This window comes from Amblyraja radiata, chromosome 25, assembly GCF_010909765.2.
Source record: "Amblyraja radiata isolate CabotCenter1 chromosome 25, sAmbRad1.1.pri, whole genome shotgun sequence".
Taxonomy (NCBI): Eukaryota; Metazoa; Chordata; class Chondrichthyes; order Rajiformes; family Rajidae; genus Amblyraja; species Amblyraja radiata.
In genome coordinates this window covers 25277463-25302843 of record NC_045980.1, presented here as the reverse complement: position 1 = coordinate 25302843, position 25381 = coordinate 25277463, and the positions used below count along the sequence as shown (strand labels likewise).

The 25381-nt window shown below is 42.4% G+C and overlaps 1 protein-coding gene across 3 annotated transcripts in view; it reads right to left on the bottom strand.

Annotated features, from left to right (window-relative positions):
• Positions 1-9060, bottom strand: part of ypel1 (yippee like 1) — a 48176-nt gene extending 39116 nt beyond the window's left edge. The window contains exon 1 of one of the 3 annotated variants that reach the window (XM_033043523.1): positions 8214-9060. The gene's annotated coding sequence lies outside the window, so the exon portion shown is untranslated. The remainder of the gene's footprint in view (positions 1-8213) is intronic. The other 2 variants (XM_033043522.1, XM_033043525.1) reach the window with 2 other exon arrangements.
• Between the last annotated feature and the right edge of the window lie 16321 nt (positions 9061-25381).

Below are 25381 nucleotides of genomic sequence, written 5' to 3'. Positions count from 1 at the left end.
TATAGAAGTCTTGTTTGTATCATAAAACAAATGGGCCAAATAGCTCATTTCAATGCTGAAACTTTACAGTATGTACACCCATTAGAGTAACACCAGAAATCACCACAAAAGCTTCTGAATGGCGATAAAACTTAACCATTTCAGTGATGCCCTTTTGGAAAAAGAAACAACTTATTTCCTTCTTACACAAACAACCTATTTTTGACTGGCTTGCACTCCTACCCCGAATGGTTGAACATACAAACATAACAAGAGAAGACTGAAGGGTGATGAATCAAGTCCGCCCTTTATTCATTACTGAAACATCATACCATGGTAGTTGTCTTCCTTTTTCCTACTGGAATACAAGCCCAGATATTTTGGCATCCTTATTATACTACATCCAGGTTTTTGAAAAGCACAAAATAAAAACCCCACTGATGGGAAAATAAAAACTGCCAAAAATAAATTCCTCTCTGATGATCAATAATTTTCAGCACTCCAAACTGCTCTCACTAAGCTAGTAAGCTAAGGTCACTAAGAGGAATGTTATTACATTAGAGGCAATATACAAATGCAGGCTATTGTAATCAGAACAATTTATACTACATGACTAAAATAACCCAGATAATTCAAAAGAAAATTACAAAACCAAATTTGACACAAAGGTGCTGCACCAAGCTAGTGAAAAGGGAAATATGGAGGGATTGCTTCAGGCATTATAGATCTTAAAAGCCAAAAGTCAATACAGCCAAAATTAAAGTGTTTAAAACTGTGAACCAAGTCATACCATTCTATGATATGACATACCATCGTCTATGAAAGTAAATAGTGGATCAACTCCAGAAACGTCCCCTAGCTCCACAAGGCACCCCCACAAGCTACGGAAATGCATCAGAAGCAGTAGCCCTTACAGAATGACTGCAGATATGACGATGACAACATATCACCCGCTCTCCATCCCCAATCCCAAGTGACAAAATAACCTAATGTAACCCTCCCTCTCCCACCACACAATTTACTGCAAAGCATTACTAATAGCTACAATTGATTTAAACTCAAAACTTGAATAAAGAGAAGACGGAGAGAAAAAAAATTGATAGAATTATGGGGAAATAAAATGGAATGTTTGACAATTGGTGTAGCCCAATTCTATGTTGTATGACTCAGACTGTTTGGTCTTTGGCCATTTATTTTAACCTACAACTTGAATGTTCGCACGTTATATCATATATTTTGCTTACTGTCGCATTGCTTCTCAAAATGTAGATCCTGCCCATTGCTTCAAATCTGTTGCATGTCAAGATTACAGTTTCTATGGCTCTTGATAGTTAGAAGTTTAAATCTCAGGTCTGTGCTGCTATGGAATTGGTTAAGGCATGTTAAGAAGGGTCTCGACCCGAAACATCACCCATTCCTTCTCTCCAAAGATGCTGCCTGTCCCGCTGAGTTACTTCAGCATTGAGTCTACCTTTAAGTTGACATTGATACTGGTGTTCCTGAAACCAAAAGAAAAATTGGAAAATATGGTTGGGAACAATAACAAATTAATTGACTGTCATTTGCCAATTTTTATCCCAAATACCATTAACCAGGAAGGAATTGAACCACGAGTTGAGCACAACTTCGAATTTAATGAAAATGCATTCAGGGATGGTTGGAAGGAAGTGCAACATGTGACAAGCTTCCACATGTCAGCATTTAAGAAACCCAATAGTGATGTTTCTGTGTTTTAAATGCAGATGCTTCGACACATCCATTCCAATATGCGAGTTCGGTATTCCGAAAAACGGCAGGAATCATGGGATTTGTCAAAGGTCAAACGCTATAAATAAAAATCAAACGAAGCGCTGTAGATTCAGCAAGTATAGTTTAGGTCCGATTTTTTGGCTTTTTTCAACTTTGGATTTGTCAGGCGGCAAATATGAGTTGGAGACTGGCGGGGGGGGGGGGGGGGGGGGGGAAGACTCGACCGGCAGCTGCACGCACACAGAACCGATCCTCATCCGCAGCTAGGATCGAACGCGCGTCCCCGGCGCTGCAAGCGTTGCCAAACAGCCAATGGAACGTCCCTGGTCCCCTCCTCCCCCCCACCTGAGTGTCCCATCCCCGCCCAGGGGGGCTGCGGGAGAGGTCCGGACACCGGCACCCAGGCCCCCAGCCAGCGCGGAGAAGCGCCAACCTCAGCTCACCTCCGGCTCTTGGCAGGCCAACTGACAACCAGGACCAACGACACCAGCAGCCCCAGGCCCACAGCCAGCACCAACTCCAGCCCAACCCCGCTCCAACTCCAGAGGAACCCGCTCCCCAATGGGCCACTACGGCGACAAGTGCCAGTTCGGCCACAGCCTGGCCAAGCTGCGCTCCCTCAGCCGCCACTCCAAGTGGAAGACGGAGCCGTGCCGCACCTTCCACACCACCAGCTTCTCCCCCTACGTTACCCACTGCCACTTCATCCATAACCCCGAGGAGGAGCGAGGTCAAACGTTGGATGTTGGTGTTGGACTGAGGGGAGTGGAGGTAGAGGGCTGCCGGCCAACCCGGCAGAGCCAAGCTGGAGTCAGCGGCTGCAGCACCGGCTACAAGTCCAGGGCCACTCCGCCAGCCCAGCAGCAACTCAACAGCACCCGCAGCGACAGAGAGCCGGGCCTGATCCCGATCACGGACGAAACAAAAGCCTACACACAATGCAGCACCACCGTTGCAGAGACTGTTTATAGCGAGTGACCTATGACCTGGGCATGCGCAGTCGGAATACCGAACTCGTTTATAGATCACACGTCTTCTGGCATCACAGCAACTGGAGACTAAAACTTTAATAGTGCCATAATATGACTGCGAACATTCCATGAGTGTACATATTTGAAGTCTGGCAAATCCAATTACTTCCTCAGCATCCCTTGTTTCACAGAAACCTTTTAATTTCCAAGATAAAAATTAAGCAATAAATTAACAAATTAAATAAGCATCATACAGAATCAAATTCTGTACTACATATGTAATGAAAACAGAAATGTTTTCCAGTTTAAATCTTAACTCTACTTCCTTCTCCAAAGCATTCTTTCTCATCTGTTAAGTATTAAAGCAGGTTTTTAATTTCACATTTGCTTCTTAAACTCAATTACATGATAAAATGCAAATGTTATGGATTTAAAAATGTCATGGAATATAGAAATGCTGGAATGATTTGGGGGAAATTAACTGGATGCCACTGATAAAAAACAGAAAACACCAGAAATAGCCAGAAACTGCAGACGGGAAAAGTTTACTCTTCAGGTGAATGAGTTTATCAGACCTGGGAAAAAAGGACAAGTTGCAGAGAAAGCCGAGAGTTGAAAGGGGAGAAAAAAAAATGATAGGATAGAGACCATTTGTAAATATCTGCACATTCTACTTGTGCCATTTGCCCCCTTTTTATTGATTTATAAAAACTTCACACAACTCATGAGGAATTTAAGAAACGTCTTAATTCAAACTTTTACATCATCCTTCCACTTAATAATCTCCAGAGTTGTTAAATTGGTAGCCTGAATACAAAGCAGCAAAGCTAAAGAACCAAAATCTGAAATAGGAGACGTCAAACGTGTTTTAAAAACGTAGCTCCATCATTTGGATGTATGAAGAGCTAACAAAAACTTCCAAGGTCCACAAAGATAGGCACGAATTGATGGTATAAACTTGCCCCACAATAAACACAACACAGCACAGTAAAAAAAAAAAATGCTGGAGTAACTCAACGGTTCAGGCTATATCTCTGGGGGTCATGGACAGGTAACCATGTTTCTCCAGTTTTACACAGAAGACTAATGCAAGATAAGCAAAACAGAACAATGATATTAATATGGTACTCTGCACTACATATGCATGTTACATGATGCTGAATGCTTGTTCCATCCAATTAAGATGCTCTTCTTGATGCAAGAAGAGTGGCAAGTGGTTTTGGCTTTCAGTTACATGGATTGCCAAAACATTTGTATTTAGTTATTATACCAAAAAGCCAACAAAGGCTTGACACCACTGCAATTTAATGCAACATGTCACCACTGAGAGCTACAAGAATGAAAGCACATTCCATTTCCGAAATGAATATTAATCCTGATTACAAGTGCCAACTACAAACAAGCAGTTAAGGGGAGGTGACAAGAATGTGGTTCATAAAAGAGACATTTCTTCACTTCACTAAAAGTTTTCCCCAGATTACAAATACCAGATTTATGGACTACTGATATACAACTAAAACTTTCAATGTTATTAAATTCAAAAGTCCAACATACATAGGTTTCTATGAATGATAGAGCAGATTTCCCCTCTCCCCACTTTTAATAATTGTTCTTTGTAATAATTCTTATGTGCATTTGATGCCATTCCTACTGAGGATGCGAGCTGTTTCTATAGTTTCCGACTTGTGAACATGCTCAGCTATGGTATTGCAAAAACTGAACCCTGGGGACTGCATAAATGATTTTTTTGAATCTTGAGGATTTTGAATCAAGGAATGACTAACAAACTCACACAAGGTTTTATTACACGTCTTCAAGTATAGGTCCAGATATGGGTCATTCTTCTCTTTAGCAATCCATCTTCAGCCATGTCAGGTTTTTTTTTTAATCTACATTTATAATTTATTCTGTTATAATTGGTTTTCATAACTTGTTTGCAACTTTATATTTTTTAAACAAGGAAGTATTCATTTCAATTAATGTTAGTTTGTCAGCAATTTGCCCTGTTTTCAATATTAGCAGTTTAATTTCATTTTCATTTTGCTGGTACATTTCTAGCTGCAAAGCATCACTGAACTATACTTCCATCCCTAACCCAAATGAAATTCAAATCAGATAGGCCATCTGGATTTTCATTCACTCAGCAAGCTCCAGAAGAATGTTTGCAAACATAAAACGACAAATAAGTGGGTGAATGCAACATTAAACCTTTAGCTATGATCACCCATTGGTCCTTAATACCCTTCTTGTAAATATGAAGAATACAAATAAATCAAAAATAACCAATTTTGGTAAATGCTCTGTGTCCAAAACATGCCAGTGGATGGGTGATGGTTAGTCAGTAACACCAGTTGATCTCCTGATGTCAGCCAAGGGCTCTCTCAGCAATATCCTGATTCTTGAAGCCAGATAACCATCTTATACTGTATTTAAGAGTCTACCTGACAAGTAGCATTGAAACAGGAGTTGACCAGTCAGCCATCTATCCTTTTATTCCTACAATACGATTGTGGCTGACTGATAACCTAATATTAATTTGTTATCTTTCTCTGGATAATTTCAATTGGTGCTGCATCCAACTTCAGGGGACCGAATTCCATATTTCCATTAACTTCTTTGTGAAGTATGTTGATCAGTCTGATTTCAGCACATTTCAAGATTAATAGTTTCAATGGGTGCCCAAAATGAGAGTACAACTAATTATCACTTTCTAAATATTTCATTGATGCAAGAGTGGCATATTGGATTGGAGCTAAACATCTAGTCAGAAATTTATACCAAGATAACTCAATCCTATCTTAGTAACATCACCCAAATCTACCCTGCTTCTGCTCACCTTTAACTGAAAATGTTCCACATATCCATGTACCATTTGACTGGACATCCATTCCATAACATTTAATGTATCCAAAACTCTGCTGGCTATTATCTAGTACACTAGATATAATCCACATCCAGGAAAATTCTCATCCATGCCTTCACATTTCTCCATGTCTCACCTGTTCTCCAGTTTTATAACCTTCACATGTCCATCTGTTGCAGCTAAGGATTCAGATGACAAGGGTGTCAAATCTGAAAGCCCCTCCCATTCTTGTCTTAAACAAAAAGATCTAAAATGACCTCTTTCACAATCTGTTTTAGTACTTCTTACCATGACTTGATATCAAATTGTATTTAATAACACTTGTGAATCTTGGGATATGGTTTGTTATCTAAAATTCAATGCTAACGAACAGGCTTGCTTTTTCCCTCTCCCTTAACCATTTACAACCATGAACCATTTCCATCAACAAAATTCAACAGTTTTAGAAAAAACAAGCTCCAATTGGGGAAACTCAAGGTAATCTACAGAATCGGGCATTTCAGGGCAATCTTATGAATGGGGAAAGGGAAAGTAATTAACTGACAACAAGTACAAAAAATGGATTGCAAACAAATGGATCTTCAACTAACTAGTATTCCATAATCACTCTCCACAATGGAATAAATAATTGCCTGAATAAATATAATTCCACGAAAAATACACTTTGGTCTGCCTGAAACTTGCTTGTCTTCCAGTACAAGTAGCTATCTACTGCATGATCAAGGACTACTGCTGAGGGGTGCAAAAAACTGCACACAATATTTATTAGGAAATAATTATATTTTAAATGCCCTCTTGCCATTGTTTATTGGAATCTTGACTTGGACTTTGTGCGTGAAAGAAAAAAGATCATTCCATTTGCTAACAAAATTTTACTTGTACTATTAAAGTGACATATTTGCCACATTATTTGTCACATATAAAGTGACATTATTGGTTGTAAAATTTATAAATAATAAAGGAGGCTTCTTAAGTATTTAAAAAAATAGTTGCAATAACAACGTCCAGAGTGCAAAGAGCCAGATGGCAAAACAATTAAGTTTGGTTCCCCAGGCACATCCCCAATTAAGATGCAGCTGCCTGGCTTGAATAAATAACTTGCAAGTCTTCCTCCAACCACAAATCTTTGCATGAAAATACAAATATAAAACGACAGGCTGACGAAGCTTTAATTGCTGGTCTGCTCATACGGACTCTCGTACAGCCTCCGAATTATCCAACCAGGTAGACAATGACGTCACGCTGTCAAGTGATCGACGGAGAGAGGACGCCGTGACATTTACTCTGCAAAAGCGTCAAACCATTCACGGAACTTGAGTGACAAATGTGTCAGATTCTGTGGTCGCTACGTGACGTGAACATACTCAACCGGCTTTTAATTGTTAGCTCTGCACAGCTAACCAAAAACTACCGAGCAGTTACACGGAACTCCCCACGTCAGTTAAAGCAAAGCGACCAATAAGCGCACAAAACACGAAATCAATCACCACTACAGCTGTTCTCCGAGTGGAACATCACTTCCGTATAAACAGCAGAGAACGGTGGAGTGGGGACGGGGGTGGAAATGGATATAGAAAAATAACATTGTAGACTTCGAATATGTATCCAACATTAGTCGCAACGAATTGCATATCCATCCTTGCGCAAGCTTGCGATAGACAGTCCGTGCATTTCAAAACTAAGGACATAAAATATAATCTAATTCACCCCTGGTTTACGCAAGACACCCTCATTTGACATTCACTATAGATCCCCAAATTACATCACAGCCCCTTTTTTGATCTTGCCAATGTACCGGCAGTACGAGCTACATACAATTAAACAATAAACTACTTACAATACACTAAGCTACACTTATGTATAGATACTAAAAGATGTAACTAAACATTCAAAGGAAACATTTCCCCGACATACGCCTTGTATACGTCCATTAAATCCAGCCCGTCATAGTACCTCGCTATGATTTCTCGAAAAGGGAAGTACATCCTAAACTAATGCATCCCATTGTAAATACGGCAACTAACCCACGTCCTGAATAAACTAGTCACATAATGCCGCATTTTGTAGTGACAGCTAGTCTCGCCAAGGTTTACACATGGACTGCATTTAAAAAACACCCTAAATGGGGCACAGCCGTCGTCATAGTGTACCGGGGTATCAGATTTTACTCGTAATCTGCCCTAACTCCACAGAAAAAAATCTTCGAGGCACACGGCAAAATGGTTGATTTAAAAAGTTTAATCAACCCAAGTTGTTTACAAACGCCAGTCTTGTTTTACGTGTGCAAGAGTACGTGCAGCGGGATATTGATATTGGTATCCCGCATCGCGGCACGTACCGTACGGTGGTTTCAAAACAATTGCAACACAACTCTCCCAGGATGGACACTTCCAAAGTAAATCCGGATGACTGGTGGTTCCCAAATAACCAACATTAACTTTTAAAGCCTAATTAAAACAGTTGAATTTTACTGTTTAAATAAATGTAGTTGATAGGAAGCCCAGCCGTTTCTACTGACGGCTATCGACAACATTAGCTGGCACCGTTCTAGGTGGGGGGGAGGGGGGAGGAGGGAGGAGGAAGACAACCGCTTCCCCCTTCGTTCACAACTCCCGCAACGGAGGACAAGGGCTGAACGCCAGTGTAGATACCTCCTTCCTCTCCAGTCGTCCCAGTGCCGCCGTGTCCTTACCGTGGACTCAGTTGTCCCGGCTGCGGGCTGGCTGGGAATCCGGACGGCTCGGCTTCCCTCGCCCGCTCACTTCCCGATACAATGCCCCCGGCGTTGCGTTCTGCTCGGGGTTCCCCCACTCGGTCACTCGGTGCCCCCCGCCCTCTGGCTCACCCCCGCCTCTCCCCAGCTTTGCCGTTTGTCTGGGCGCCGAGTAAGGGCAGTTCGAGCCAGTTTCTCTTCCGTGGTGTTGGCACTGTAATCCCGGGCTCCCTAGTCCTACGGTCCGGGATAAATAAAAATAATTCGGGCGGCTCGGCTGAATCCCTTCCCGTTCCCTACTAGCTCGGGCCGTTTATCCTGTGCCCCGGATCCGGCTCGCTGTCCCGGCCTGGCTCGGTTTCACTGACCGTCCCGCCGGCGGGGGTCTGATTTTGCTTCGCGTCTCGATTGAGCGCTGCTCGGATCGGATTGAATGGGGACGTGGTGTCCTCACCCCGAGGCGGCTCGGGATCCGGACGTGCTCCACAGCTCTCCGAATCCCGGCTGGGTTTTGTCCTCAGCCCGTGGCCGACCAGGCCCGGTTCGGCTCCCTCTCGGTGTCTGTTATTATTCTGCCTCGCGTACAGTTTTGCGTCGCCGCGCGGCCAATGGGAAACGAGCGGCACCGGACGGTTTGTGTTTGAAGCGAGAGCGAGAGCACGTGGGGAGGGAGCGCGCGCCGCGCCACCTCGCGAGGCCGTTGGCCACCGGCAGACGATTCTTTTTTAAAATTCATAAACGGCAGCGTCTCGCGACCCTGGCAGAATCTGGGGGGTGGGAGGAACAATCACGCACACGTGACACGCGCGCCTGCAGCGACTGAGCCCATTCCCCCCCGAGCGGCCGCGCGCACTCGGCACATCGAGATGCAAACAATAACAACGGCGCGCGCACACACACGTGGCATACGCGCGGGGGTCACGTGGTCTGCGGCGCCAAAGACGTCAGTCTCCAAAGCGTAGCTTCAGCCAAAGATACTAGAGGATCTTTGGGCTTCAGCAAGGCAGTTGGGAGCAAAGATCTGCTATAAGATCTTTGGTTGGAAGTGGATTTCATTGAAACCACTACGTTCTCGTGGAAAGGTAATTCATTCGAAACATTCGTTTGGCTTCCCCACAAATGTTGCCTGGCCTACAGGGCATTTTGGTCTATTCTGCTTTACATGCATTTACTAATTTGATCTGAAATGACATTTCCCAATTGCCAAAGCCCCTCCAAATTTTACAGGGGTGGTTATTGATCAAGAAACTCAACTGAACTAGATCTAAAACTAATATGATTACACAAATGTGACGTTAGATCCCCATTCAGTGACCTTTTACCATCCAAGTGTTTTGTGGCACACTTTCTACTTAATCACAGTTGTAACAACATTGAAGAAGGTCAACGTTATCCAAGATAAGGCAATCATTCGTTTGGCATTCTACCTCCTAAACAAACATTAATTGCTTCCCCTGTTGGTGTCGGTGCATATAGTCTATAAATTGCTCTTCTGTGAGTCACTGGCCAATTCAATAACACCTCCCAAACTTATGACCCTTGCCAACAAGTAGAAACATAGAAAATAGGTGCAGGAGTAGGCTATTCGGCCCTTCGAGTCTGCACCTCCATTCAATATGATCATGGCTGATCATCCAACTCAGTATCCTGTACCTGCCTTCTCTCCATACCCCCTGATCCCTTTAGCCACAAGGGCCACATCTAACTCCCTCTTAAATATAGCCAATGAACTGGCCTCAACTACCTTCTGTGGCAGAGAATTCCAGAGATTCACCACTCTGTGTGAAAAAAAATTTCCTCATCTCGGTCCTAAAAGATTTCCCCCTTATCCTTAAACTGACCCCTTGTTCTGGACTTCCCCAACATCGGGGACAATCTCCCTGCATCTAGCCTATCCAACCCCTTAAGAATTTTGTAAGTTTCTATAAGATCCCCCCTCAATCTTCTAAATTCTAGCGAGTACAAACCTAGTCTATCCAGTCTTTCTTCATATGAAAGTCCTGACATCCCAGGAATTTGGGATGAATTTTGCTATGAATGCTAACATACCATTCGCCTTCTTCACTGCCTGCTGCACCTGCATGCCTACTTTTAATGACTGGTGTACTATGACACCCAGGTCTCGTTGCATCTCCCCCTTTCCTAATCGGCCACCATTCAGGTAGAAGGAATGCAGGCACATGGGAGATGTGTGTGCCCCTCCGTTGAATGTCCTCGACTTCAAAATATATCACATAAACGTTTGTCATTGCTTCTAACTCCTGAAACGTTCTCGCATTAATGGAACTCAGGCATGATCACAGCAGTTCAAAGGAAAGAGATGGATAATGTGGACTTTGCATTGATGCCTAGATCTGAGAAGTGAATAATTCAAGAATGCAGCATCCATTGTAACTTCACAATGGCTTGAAACACTTACATCAATGAACCACTGTTACAGTCTAGGTGAAATAAAATAGGCAAACTATAAATGTCCAGATTCCCTGAAGTGTTTAATAATAGGAGGTATTTTGAATGTAACATGTAATATCAAAGCTCCAACAAAACTCCCATAAACATCAATTTGATAATGACTACAGAATTTTTTAAAAATCATGTTTGGTGAGTGATAATATTCATCATATCAGGACATTGAGAATAACTATCCATCTCTTCAGTGCAATGCAGTGGCATATTTTATATCCACTGGGAGAGTAGTTGCATATTTTATATCCACTGGTAGCCCTGGATGTGTGGCATCCACTCGGTGCTGTACAGCCATATTTGCCTAGATTTTTGTGCTTAGGTCTTTGAAGGGTGATTAAACTTGATTTCAATAAAAGTTGAAGAGTAAAACAGGTTGCATTACCACAGGTTGCATTTGGAGGAATTAACTAAGATCAGGAAATTTCAGAAGTGAATGGAAGAGAGAGAAGTTAGATGGTTGTTTCACATTGGAGGAAGATTTTTCACACAAAGTGTGGTGGGTGTATGGAACAAGCTGCCAGAGGAAGTAGTTGAGGCAGGGACTATCTGAACATTTAAGAAGCAGTTAGACACGTACATGGATAGAACAGGTTTGGAGAGATATGGACCAAATGTGGGCAGGTGGGACTAATGTAGCTGGGACACGTTGGCCGGTGTAGGCAAGTTGGACCTGTGTCCACACTATCATTCTATGACTCCTGTGACTAAGGTGGCTAATCGCATACACCAGGGATCAATGTTGGACGCCATTGATTTAAAAATATATATATTAATGACCTGGATTTGGGGAAGCAAACCACCATTTCTATATCTGCCAATAACATGAAACCTGGCAGTATTATGAACTATGAGAAGGATGATAGATTACTGCGAGATATAGATAGGTTGGTTCAATGGGTAGATGCCTGGTAGGTGAATTTTAATGTGAGAGGTGTGAGGTGATGCGTTCTGGTAGAAAGAATAAAGGAAGGTGATGTAGTATAAAGAATACTAATCTTAAAAAGGTGCAGAAGTAGAGGGATCTGGGGTTATGTTTGTACAAGCTTTTAAAAGTGCCAGCACAGATTGACAAAACAGTTAATAAGGCATACACTGGGCATTATCAATAGAGGAACGCAATCAGGGAAGTTATGCTGAACATGTAAAATTCTGGTCCGGACCTAACATTCAGGTGTCAGGTTTGCAATAATGACTCTCTTTGGAGAAGAGAAGGCTGAGAGGAGATTTGATAGAAATATATAAAATGGTGAGGGATCAGGACAAAATGCATGGGTGGCTGTTTCCTTTGGTAGAGGTGCAAAGGACCAGAGGCAAAATTACAAAATAAGCAGGAAGAGAATTAAGATTGACATGAATTTAAAAAAAAATACACAATGTGGTTAGAATATGCAACACACTTGCCGTTATGTGCAAGGCAGGCTCCATTGTGGACCTAAAGAAGGAACTCAATAAATACATGTTGAAGAAAAAATTGCATTAAGGTGGATAAATCCCCAGGGTCTGATGGGATCTATTCCAGGTTATTGAGAGAGGCAAGAGAAGAGATTGCAAACACTTTGCCAAAGATTTTTTTATCCTCACTCGCCATAGGCAAGATCCTAGAGGACTGGAGAGTACGTTGTACAAAGAACGTTGTTCCTTTGTTTAAGAGAAGTAGAGGTAAATCTGGAAATTATAGGCCAATTAGCCTCAGTGGTAAGGGAGAGATTGGAGAGGATTGACACAAAATGCTGGAGTAACTCAGCGGGTCAGACAGCATCTCTGGAGAAAAGGAATAGGTGATGTTTTGGATCGAGACCCTTCTTCAGACTGATAGTCAGGGGAAAGGAGAACGAGAGATATTGACAGTGATATAGAGATATATAAAACAAATGAATGAAAGATATTAGATTAGATTAGATTAGATTATTTAATGACCACACAGTCAAGCTGGTGGAATTCAGGTTCAGTACAGGATGTTACAAGATAGGCTGATTCCCGTCAAACATAACATAAAACACAACATCATACAATATACAGTACATGCATGGGGAGGATATGTGCTGTTATCATAGTGTGTTCAGAATTCGGATTGCGTGTGGGTAAAAACTGTTTTTAAATCGAGATGTCTTGGCGGACAGTGAGCTGTAGCGCCTTCCTGATGGCAGCAGGTGGAAGATGTGGTGAGCTGGGTGGGAGGGATCAGAGATGATTTTCTTCACCCTTGACACAGACCGTTTGTGATGGAGTGATTCTATTGATGGAAGGGGAGTGCTGATGATTTTGGATGCTTTGTTAACTATGCGTTGTAATTTATTACGGGAGTAAAGCTGTGGGCTAGGTGAAAAAGAGTTACAGACAATGAGACTCAACAGGACAACTTTGAAACCAGTACGACTTGGGTGGGGGAGGGGTAGAGAGAGAGAGGGGATGCTTGAAGTTAGAGAAATCAAATTTCATATTGCTGGGTTGTAAGCATGTGTTTTAGATTTTGAACGATTTAGATCTTGAGGATGTGAGAAAAGTAATCGATGTAGGTAAGGTGGTGGATGTTGTCTGCGTAGATTTTAGTAGGGCATATGATAAGTTTTAATCTACAATTTGAGAGGGAGAAGGGAAAATCTGAAGTGTCAGTATTATAGTTGAACAAAGGGGACTATGGAGGAGAACAGTGGAACAACAATGGCAGGTATTTCTGGGAATAATACAGAAGATGCAGGATCGGTTCATTCCAAAGAGGAATAAAGATGCCAGGGGGAGTAAGGGGCAACCGTGGCTGACAAAGGAAGTCAAGGACAGTATAAAAATAATGGGACTTTCAGAAAGCATTTGATAAGGTCCCACATAGGAAATTAATGGGAAAAATTAGAGCACATGGTATTGGGGGTAGGGTACTGACATGGATAAAAAAATTGGTTGGCAGACAGGAAACAAAGAGTAGGGATTAACGAGTCCCTTTCAGAATGGCTGGGCAGTGACTAATGGGGTACCGCAAGGCTCGGTGCGGGGATCGCAGCTATTTACAATATACATCAATGATTTTAATGAAGGGATTCAAAGTAACATTCGTAAATTTGCAGATGGGACAAAGCTGGGTGGCAGTGTGAACTGTGAGGAGGATGCAGGGTGACTTGGACAGGTTGGGTGAGTGGGCGGATGCAGGGCAGATGCAGTTTAATGTGGATAAATGTGAGGTTATCCACTTTGGTGGCAAAAACAGGAAGGCAGATTATTATCTGAATGGTGTCAGGTTGGGAAAAGGGGAAGTACAAAAAGATCTGGGGGTCCTTGTTCATCACTCACTGAAAGTAAGCATGCAGGTACAGCAGGCAGTGAAGAAAGCGAATGGCATGTTGGCCTTCATAACAAGAGGAGTTGGGTATAGGAGCAAAGAGGCCCTTCTGCAGTTGTAACAGGGCCCTAGTGAGTCCACACCTGGAGTATTGTGTACCGTTTTGGTCTCCAAATTTGAGGAAGGACATTCTTGCTATTGAGGAAGTGCAGCGTAGGTTCACGAGGTTAATTCCCGGGATGGCGGGACTGTCATATGTTGATAGAATGGAGCGGCTGGGCTTGTATACTCTGGAATTTAGAAGGATGAGAGGAGATCTTATTGAAACATATAAGATTATTAAGGGATCGGACATGCTAGAGGCAGGAAACATGTTCCCTCTGTTGGGGGAGTCCAGAATCAGGGACCACAGTTTAAGAATAAGGAGTAGACCATTTAGAATGGAGATGAGGAAAACCTTTTTCACCCAGAGAGTTGTGAATCTGTGGAATTCTCTGCCTCAGATGGCAGTGGAGGCCAATTCACTGGATGCTTGATAAAGTCCCCCACGATAGGCTGAACCAGAAGATTAAGATGCATGGGATCGACAGTGACATGGTAAATTGGATTGAGAACTGGCTTACTCATGGAAGACACAGTAGAAATGGAAGTGTTTTATTCTCGTTGAAACTTCAGTGAAAGGTGGGTCAGGGATCAGTGTTAGAACCTCTGTTGTTTTGATATGTATAAATGATTTGAACATGAATGTGGATGGGTTGGTTCGTAAATTTACAGATGACACCAAATTGGTGAAGTTGAGAAGAGTGAGGAAGGCTGCAAAATTAAATGCTCGGGATTTAGATCAATCACAAATATGGGAGGATAAATGACAGATGGAGTTTAATCTGCGCAAGTGTGAGGTGCTGCACGTTGGGATGTAAATTTTAGGGAGTTAATGGTAAGACTCTTAACAGCATTGATGTACAGAAGGATCTTAGGTCCAAAGTCTGTAGCTTCCTGAAAGTAGCAACACAAATAGATAAATTGATAAGCAAAGCATATGGTATGCCACTGGAACACGCTAGACGCTAAACCATATCATTTGTACTTTCACAAAAACTGTTCTAAATTTTGAAAAGAATCTTGGCAGCAAAGTATTTTGAAGACTACAAATTCAGCTTTAAATAACGCACATACAATGGTGGGGGATATCTGATAACCTACAGAAAAATAATTTTCAGCACAATTCTGAACACTATACCACCTAGGTAACTCAGTTCAAACCCAGTCAATAATGTATTCATAGATTTGAATCATTCTAAATTCCATCTTTTTCAGGTTGTAACTGTGCCAGGCTTTCATTATTCTATATATAATTTGTAGAGATCCTCAATTAGAGTCCTGCTTGTAACTTACTCCCAGGTATTCATTATTGATGTTAGCTGCGGTTCAGTTGAAAGCACCCTTAGCACTGTCAAAATGTTGCGAATCGTGAATCTCATTGTTCAAGTTCCACTTCAGAGACCTGAGCACAAAAAACATGTGGATGGTTCAGTGCATTGAGGTTGTGCTATATTGTCGGAGGCAATATCATACAAATGAGATGTGAAGCCAAAGCCTATCTACTTTTTCCAATGAGCACACCACACCACTCTTTTACAAAAGAACAGGGGAGTTCCTCCTTGTGTGTGTATGTATTCAGCACTCATTTAACATCTTTAACAAAAATGTTGCCTGAATATTATTATAATTTTTTTTATTATATTATTCAGTGAAAATTAGTTGCCACTTTTAGAATATTACAACCATGACTACTTCAGAAGTACTTCATCACACAAAACCAAAATAATTTGCATTTATATAGAATTTTAACATAGCCAAATGTCTCGACATGTCATAGGAAAAAAATCAAACAAAATTTGGTACTGAACAATGTGAGACAAAAACAGGAAATTCTGAAATGCACCCATGTTCAGGAAACATGGAAGAGAAACAAGAGTTTATGTTTTGGGTTAAATATTCTTAATCAGAACTGGAAAAGTGAGAAGAATTTTGTTTTAAGTTGCTGAGAGGAGCAGGAGAAGGTGAACAAAGAGATTATCTTGCATAAAATGCAGACCAAAGTTGTCACGGTGATAATTACTTTAAAAACTGACAATTGGTGACAGAAAATAAAGATGAAACGAATTGATGCTGAAAGTTATAACCATATTCATTGAAATACAAAAAGAAAGATTGGTACATATATAATACATATATCTATATTACTATAAGTCTGATCTTGACCACTTCCTGTTGTTCTGTATATTGATTTTAGAAAAAACGCTGCCACTTACGGCTGTGACTTTTGACTATAAAACCCAGAAGTGTGGTCATGGCTCAGTCTCTGCAAGATGGAGGAGGGAGAGGTCACGACTCGCTGTCTTTAGTGGCCTTGCACCCTGCTTGAAATGGTATGAAACTGCACTTCAATTTGATAGCCTTGCATCCTGCTTGAAGTGGTGTGAAACTGCACTTGAATTTGGTGGCCTTGCACCCTGCTTGAAATGGAATTTCAAGGAATAGCCGTGAGTGAGTGGGCTGCCAGCACAATAGGCTTGAGTGACTGAGCCACCAGCCCAAGAATCCATTCGCCCCACAATGTCCATACTAGCCCTCTGGAAACCAGTCCCTTCAGCCCACTACACCCATACCAGCGCTCCAGAAAGCCCCCCCCCCCCCCCACTGGCCACCAATATTGGAATTGGTGGAGAGGTGGAATATTGCGTTGGGGAACCAGCCCTTCCGTGTGAATGCTGGGACCCAACTGGTCCCACTGAGTCTAGTATATATATATATAATTGATCTGTTATCCTGACAACATTGGTCTGCATCCTTTCATGGATATCTTATGTTCTCTCCACCCCTCCTCTTCTAAGCAATGTCTAATCACTTTTCCTGATGAAGTTATTCTTGACCAAACGTTTTGATATGCTTTCTATCCCGTGATGCTTCCTGACCCGCTGAATGTTTCCACAGCTCTCTATTTTCGCTGTGGATTTCCATTTGCAGTTTTTTATTCTAGGAAAATATTAGGGTAGGTTGGCAAAAGCTCCCTCACATAGATCAGACAAAGGATTTCTTAAATGAGGTAAGAGCAATAGGAGAGAGTAAAGGGCCTGCCCCACTTAGGCAACTTAATTTAAATGCAAGCATTTGAAGTGCTTGCGTTTTCTTAATCAAAATAAATGTGAAGTCAAACTTTAAATAGTGCATTCCTTCCTTGCATTTGTGTGTGTTTCATTGATCAAAGTATATGAGAAATGAAATATGAGATATAAGTGATGACATGAGGGACTACAATGAAAAAGAATGATATTCAGACATCAATTTGAGGTCAAAAAGTCAGAGATTTCCTTTATTGGTAGTGAAACATACAAAAGTCATGTAAACAAACAAATGTTGATAACAGCCTGGTGGGTGGTGTTGAGGGTTGTACCCTGCCCCTGCACTGAAGCCTTCTCCTCGGAGCCATGTCTCACACCATCTGATCCACTGAAAGCAAAATTGCGCAATGACCGTGCACTGGAATGACAGCGCATCACGTGCTGCTGTTTACATACCTTTTTTTCGCAATGAGCCAATGAAAATGACCGGTCAGCAAAGGCGATTAACTAAGGCTACCTACAACTACGTAAGACTACCTACGACTACCTATGACCCCACGACGACTAGACCTACGACTACAAAAGTATTGATTTACTCCATGGCGACCAACATGTTGAAACATTTTCGGCGACCATACTGAGGCCGCGACTAGTTCCCAGAATGCAGGAACTCCTCCTGACCATGAAGGAGACCACCTGCGACCATGTGGCGATTTTGTGGCGAGCGCAGAGTCTCCTGCACTCGCCAAAGAGATCGTATAACGTCCTTTAAAGAAGTATTTGGAGAAATTCCAGAGGTTACGTCCTCGGCAGTTGAGGACTCGGCTACTAAAGGAGGACCATTGCGCGTGGGAATTGGAAAAGCGTAGATTTCTGGGTGGGTTATAAGGCTGAGAATATTAGAGACATGGAAGACAACCAGTGAAGAGAGTTTAAGAAAATACTAAGATTTTTAAAATTGAGATATTGTTTAGAAATTAGGTGCAGGAGTAGGCCATTCGGCCCTTCGAGCTCCGAGTTTAAGGTCGAGTCAATATGGATTAACAAGAGTGTGCATCAGATGGAACTGCCATTAATTGCCTAAAACATATGATCAAGGAAGGTCATGTGTTTCTGAAAGTCAGCCCTCCAAGGTCCAGTAGATTTAAATTACTACATGGCCCGTGTAAAGGGTTGATGAGTGAATGGGAGTTTGGACACAAAAACAGAGCTTCAGATGTTCTCCAATTTACAGAGCGTAGAACGAGAGAGGATGGCTTGGAATAGTTCGGTCTGGAAATAAAGAAAGCATGGATAAGGATTTCAAGAACATACAAACCCAGCAAGAGCAAAGCTGGAAGGTTTTAGTGATGGCATAGATATATATTCTTAAGCTTTCTGGGATGTCCTAGAGTGTCTATTACATTATTTATAATCCATGTGAACAAGACAGATCAAGAGGGTCATATTTCCCCTGGGAGTGAACTCTCTTTCCCCAACCTACCCTCTGCACACCCATTACCCAATATGTTGTTGAAAAGCTATCTCTATCACCATCTGGCACATTTTACAGCAGCAGAGCTTTGCCTCAACAGTAAGATTTTGCATAATAAATAATGTCTGATTAATCTCCACATGCATCTTAGATAAGAAAATAATGCGATTGCGTAATAAACCTAATAAAAATAACAACAAAGAGGCCAGTAAATTTCTGGAGTTACATTACTGCAACCACACTAAATCCAATCCATTTGGTGTACAGATATAGTTTAGGCAGCTGTGCACATGTTTAGTGCTTTACTGCCCTCTAAGGGTAAGTACTGTAAACCACTGGCAACATTGGATGAGAAATTATTTTATTCATGGGTGTTTAAATTATTGGGATGAATCTCTTTGGCTGGAATCATTAGTTCTGATCAGAATCGCTGGCTTTCAGCAATCTAGGTATCAGTGTGTGTTTCAGCAAAATAGGTATCGGTGCACTGCCAAATACAGATGTCAGAGATTTACTGCATGGTTGATGATGATGCATATGTCACTATGTCCATATGAAGTCCAGCGAAAGGGCCCAGTTTTGTTAAGACTCCTTAGCGTTATATTGAAGAGTTGTCTCTCCAATCATGTGCCAGAATACCCCCGGAGTAGCATCAAAAACTTAAATTGATTTCAAAATAATTATAAAACAGCGGATTTGGAGGCTACAGGGATGGTTATTTTTGCTTTAATTATCATATATAAACTTAAAAATGATTGAAATATTTTTCATAACTTTAATTTTTATGTTTCATTGTATTTTTAAAAATAATTTATTTAATTTTAGTACTGACTCAGTGGCATTGCAAAGTGACAGGTTTTACTGAAGGCAAATTTCTGCCCCAAGCATGCCTGATATTTAAATAATAACTAGTCTAAGTGGGACCTGTGTGTGGGCGGGGGTGTGTGGGCAGGGGCGTGTGGGCGGGGGGAGGGGGTATGTGCGGGGGGGAGGGGGTGTGTGCGGGGGGGAGGGGGTGTGTGGGCTGGGGGATTTGTGAGGGTGGGGGGGGAGCGATGGTGGTGGGTATCAGGGATGGGGGGCAGAAGCCAACGAGGGGGACCAGAGGGGAATGGGCTGGAGCGGACTCACAGAGGTCGCTGGTCTTTCTCTTCCACCGAGATTGGATTCTCCGCTTTCCGTTTGGCGACATTTCCCGTGCCGGGCCGTTTCTAGTACCTCCGAAAATTGTGTCCGGTTGGAAACCTCCGCCGGCCATCTACCGTTCCAGTAAAGACACAATGGTGCAGGAAGGGACGGACCGTCCCACGGAGTGACAGGAGAAAAGACCAATCCACGCGGCGCTGAACGGCAGGAGAGGAGATTGATCTGCGCATGCGCGGTTTTTAAGATCTTTAAACCTCGTTAAAGTTTACATTAGACCACCAATAGGAACAATCACAGCGCAGGAGAACGGTGAGTAAGGTGGCGAAAAATCGTAGCGCTATCGCATAACGTTTTTGCGCTAATATAATAACCGCGCAACCGGAAAACTGTAATTGATTTGATGATACCTTTTCCAGTGATTGATCAGTCAGGCAGTACAGCAAGGTGTCTCAGCATTAGACATGGGTAAAAATGATCTTCTTTCTCTTGGCCTTCATCTTAAAGTGATGTATCTATCAAGCTGAGGCCACCATAAAAGCTTTGTCTCTGATTAGTTAGCTGCCTGCTGTTTAACTCTTTGCCCACAAACTTAAATACCCTATTTCTAAGGAACAGCAAAAGCTCACAATCCACCACTACCCAATTCATTTGGGTCTGTTAATGAATGAATCACAAATACACAGCTACCCCAACCAACTTCATTAGGTGATGAAGTTCCAACCCTTCTTCATTTCTGGCCTACTCTGGTGATCTGGGTATGTTATTTTTGGACAACTCCTTTGGCTAACTCTACTCGGACAGTGCCAATGTCTTATCTGCCTGAAGGTATCACCACCAGGATTTCCCTTTCCCTCATTTGTATTGCACTCAGTATGGTGTCTTTATTTTATTCTGCTCAGGTACTGTGACACTAAGGCCACTAATTTGATCTTAGACTAAATAAAACTCTATTTATTGTATCTGTTAAGTTGAAGAACATAGTCGCTACACTCTTCTGTTCTTCCGATCATACCTTTCACATCAATATTATAAACAATAGATAATGCTTTCTTGCAGTGAATACCTGATTCTTTCTAATTTATACTCCTGCCGACTGGTCCATAGCCTAACATTCAATATATTAATAATAAAATATACAAAGTGCTGGATTACTCAATGGGTCAGGCAACATCTCAGAAGACCATGGAGACCCTTCTTCAGATCCTACTCTTTTTTTGTTATCCATGTCCTCCAGAGATAGGAGTTGAGTGTGCACCGGTGATCATGAGAATAGACTGTATTGAGTAACTCAGATTGAAAATCAGTGAGGGGGATCCAGAACCAAAAACAAATTGCTGGATAGGTCTATGATTTTCAATATTGTGGGCAGTGTATTCAACTTGGAAGACACACAAACACAGCAAGATCTGTGGATCAAGGGTGGTGGTGGTGGTGGTGGTGGTGGTGGTGGAAGGCAGATATGATACAACCCTCCAGCATCATTAAATAAGGCATTAGTGCAGGTGACATATGATACACAACATGCTGACCCGTAAAGCCTCAAATGGAAAGTTGGAAGTCCGTACATTTTTCTCCAGGTTTGTTAATATTTAGTTAAATGTATAACTTTATATATATAAGTTGCCTGATGGTATAATCTAACGTAGGTAAATAATTAATGGTTTTCATGGGTTTGTTGTATTTTATAAATGGGAAGTAGTACTCGATTATGAATAAATATATAAAAATATATAAAAGAATATATATAAAATATATAAAAGAATATATAAAAATATATAAAAGAATAAATCAGGGAAGGTAGTGCATCCGTGGATAACAAGGGAAATCAGGGATAGTATCAAAGCGAAGGATGATGCGTACAAATTAGCCAGAAAAAGCAGCATACCAGAGGACTGGGAGAAATTCAGAGACCAGCAGAGGAGGACAAAGGGCTTAATTAGGAAAGGAAAAATAGATTATGAAAGTAAACTGGCAGGGAACATAAAAACTGACTGCAAAAGTTTTTATAGATATGTGAAAAGAAAGAGATTAGTTAAAACAAATGTAGGTCCCTTGCAGTCAGAAACAAGTGAGTTGATCATGGGGAGCAAGGATATGGCGGACCAATTGAATAACTACTTTGGTTCCGTCTTCACTAAGGAAGACATAAATAATCTGCCGGAAATAGCAGGGGACCGCGGGTCAAAGGAGTTGGAGGAATTGAGTGAAATCCAGGTTAGCCGGGAAGTGGTGTTGGGTAAATTGAATGGATTAAAGGCCGATAAATCCCCAGGGCCAGATAGACTGCATCCCAGAGTACTTAAGGAAGTAGCTCCAGAAATAGTGGATGCATTAGTAATAATCTTTAAAAACTCTTTAGATTCTGGAGTAGTTCCTGAGGATTGGCGGGTAGCAAACGTAACCCCACTTTTTAAGAAGGGAGGGAGAGAGAAAACGGGGAATTACAGACCAGTTAGTCTAACATCGGTAGTGGGGAAACTGCTAGAGTCAGTTATTAAAGATGGGATAGCAGCACATTTGGAAAGTGGTGAAATCATTGGACAAAGTCAGCATGGATTTACAAAAGGTAATCATGTCTGACGAATCTTATAGAATTTTTCGAGGATGTAACTAGTAGCGTGGATAGGGGAGAACCAGTGGATGTGGTGTATCTGGACTTCCAGAAGGCTTTCGACAAGGTCCCACATAAGAGATTAGTATACAAACTTAAAGCACACGGCATTGGGGGTTCAGTATTGATGTGGATAGAGAACTAGCTGGCAAACAGGAAGCAAAGAGTAGGAGTAAACGGGTCCTTTTCACAATGGCAGGCAGTGACTAGTGGGGTACCGCAAGGCTCAGTGCTGGGACCCCAGCTATTTACAATATATATTAATGATCTGGATGAGGGAATTGAAGGCAATATCTCCAAGTTTGCGGATGACACTAAGCTGGGGGGCAGTGTTAGCTGTGAGGAGGATGCTAGGAGACTGCAAGGTGACTTGGATAGGCTGGGTGAGTGGGCAAATGTTTGGCAGATGCAGTATAATGTGGATAAATGTGAGGTTATCCATTTTGGTGGCAAGGAAAGCAGACTATTATCTAAATGGTGGCCGACTAGGAAAAGGGGAGATGCAGCGAGACCTGGGTGTCATGGCACACCAGTCATTGAAAGTGGGCATGCAGGTGCAGCAGGCAGTGAAGAAAGCGAATGGTATGTTAGCTTTCATAGCAAAAGGATTTGAGTATAGGAGCAGGGAGGTTCTACTGCAGTTGTACAGGGTCTTGGTGAGACCACACCTGGAGTATTGCGTACAGTTTTGGTCTCCAAATCTGAGGAAGGACATTATTGCCATAGAGGGAGTGCAGAGAAGGTTCACCAGTCTGATTCCTGGGATGTCAGGACTGTCTTATGAAGAAAGACTGGATAGACTTGGTTTATACTCTCTAGAATTTAGGAGATTGAGAGGAGATCTTATAGAAACTTACAAAATTCTTAAGGGGTTGGACAGGCTAGATGCAGGAAGATTGCTCCCGATGTTGGGGAAGTCCAGGACAAGGGGTCACAGCTTAAGGATAAGGGGGAAATCCTTTAAAACCGAGATGAGAAGAACTTTTTTCACACAGAGTGGTGAATCTCTGGAACTCTCTGCCACAGAGGGTAGTCGAGGCCAGTTCATTGTCTATATTTAAGAGGGAGTTAGATGTGGCCCTTGTGGCTAAGGGGATCAGAGGGTATGGAGAGAAGGCAGGTACAGGATGCTGAGTTGGATGATCAGCCATGATCATATTGAATGGCGGTGCAGGCTCGAAGGGCCGAATGGCCTACTCCTGCACCTAATTTCTATGTTTCTATGTTTCTATGAGCGTGACTGCATCTTTAAGACCTGAATGTGCCAATGGCATACTGCCATCCTTGATCTTGATACGTTATTGTACCAGATATAGCTGTTTTGTATGAGAATGGTTACCTTCAATAAAGGATGTTCTATGGTTAAAACATGTGAAAGAACGTAGTAAAACAAAATAAATCCACTTACACTACATGTTTTCCCATTTTTGTCCTTTTCATTACTGTGGAGATGGAACTTGTTGTTTCTGCTTCGAGGGAACGAACCATTTATCAGTAATTCCTGAGGAAGTACCGAGCCAGCAGATATCTATTAACTCAAGGCTTCCGTTTTTTCCTTTCACGATATTTCATCATGCTTTCCAACACAAGTATGTAAATGATAGCCGAGTACCATTCAACCAGCAATAAAATCCAAAATATAATTTGAATCATCACTAGTTTAGCAAATGCTACAGAATTTTTAACACATATTACTTATGTGGCATCTTATACAATACAATACAATACAATTCAATTTATTGTCATTTGGACCCCTTGAGGTCCAAACGAAATGCCGTTTCTGCAGCCATACATTACAAACAAATAGACCCAAGACACAACATAATTTACATAAACATCCATCACATCGCTGTGATGGAAGGCCAAAAAAACTTATCTCTCCACTGCACCCCCCCCCGATGTCAGAGTCAAAGTCAAAGCCCCCGGCGGGCGATGGCGAATTGTCCCGTGGCCATTAAAGCCACGCTGGGTGATGCAAGGCCGCACACCGGGTCTTGGTGTTAGAGCCCCCGGCGTGCGCTCGCAAACTCCCGCGGCCATTCCTAGCCGCGCGGGACGGTGCTGTAGTGCCCCGCTCCAGGAGCTCTTCAACCCCGCAACTCGGGCGGGAGAAGTCGCCGTTGCGGGAGCCCTGAAAAGCGGACTCCCTCCAGGGACCCGCGGGCTCCCGGTGTCGCCGTCCGCCAAACCCGCAGTTGCAGCCACCGAAACTCCGGAGGTCGGGTGGCAGCAGCGTCCACCACCGCTCCACCCGCTCCGGACTCGGCCAGCTCCGCGACGGTGAGGTGAGTAGTCGGCACCACAGCCCCCGGTCTTCCTGCTGGAGGCCGCTCCTCGTTGCAGCCCCAACGACAACGGAGACCCGACAAAGAAAAGGTCGGGTCTCCCGTGCAGGGAGAGATTTAAAAGTTACCCCCTCCCCCCCACACCACCCCCACCCCCCCACACACATACCCCAACAAAAAATAACAAAAACTACATAAAAAACATAGACATAAAATAATAAAAAACGCAGACGGGCTGCAGAGGCCGCTGCTGACGAGAGTCGCGCCGCCCTTCGCCCTTGACAAATATAATATGTCAAGACACTTTATGGGAGCGATAACAAATACAAGTTGACATCATACATGAATACAAAAAGACATGAACAAATGACATTTGAAGAGCAAATCCCAAAGTTTTAACACTTGAGAGCTGAAGGCATTGGGTTTAATGGGAGGTCAAAGGATACAATGGGCAAACTAGAGTTCAATAAACTGATAGTCTTTAGTGGTACACAAAATTGCTGGGGAAACTCAGCGGGTGCAGCAGCATCTATGAAGCGAAGGAAATAGGCGACGTTTTGGGCCGAAACCCTTCTTCAGAGTCTTTAGTGGTTGTTCGATCAGAAGATGGTACGAAGATAAGAAAAGGAAAGGTTGAGAGGGATTTGAATATATAATTGATTATGAAATTTCCATTAGTATGAAAAAAATAATAATTAGCTGAAATTATTGTGGGACCCTGACAGAAA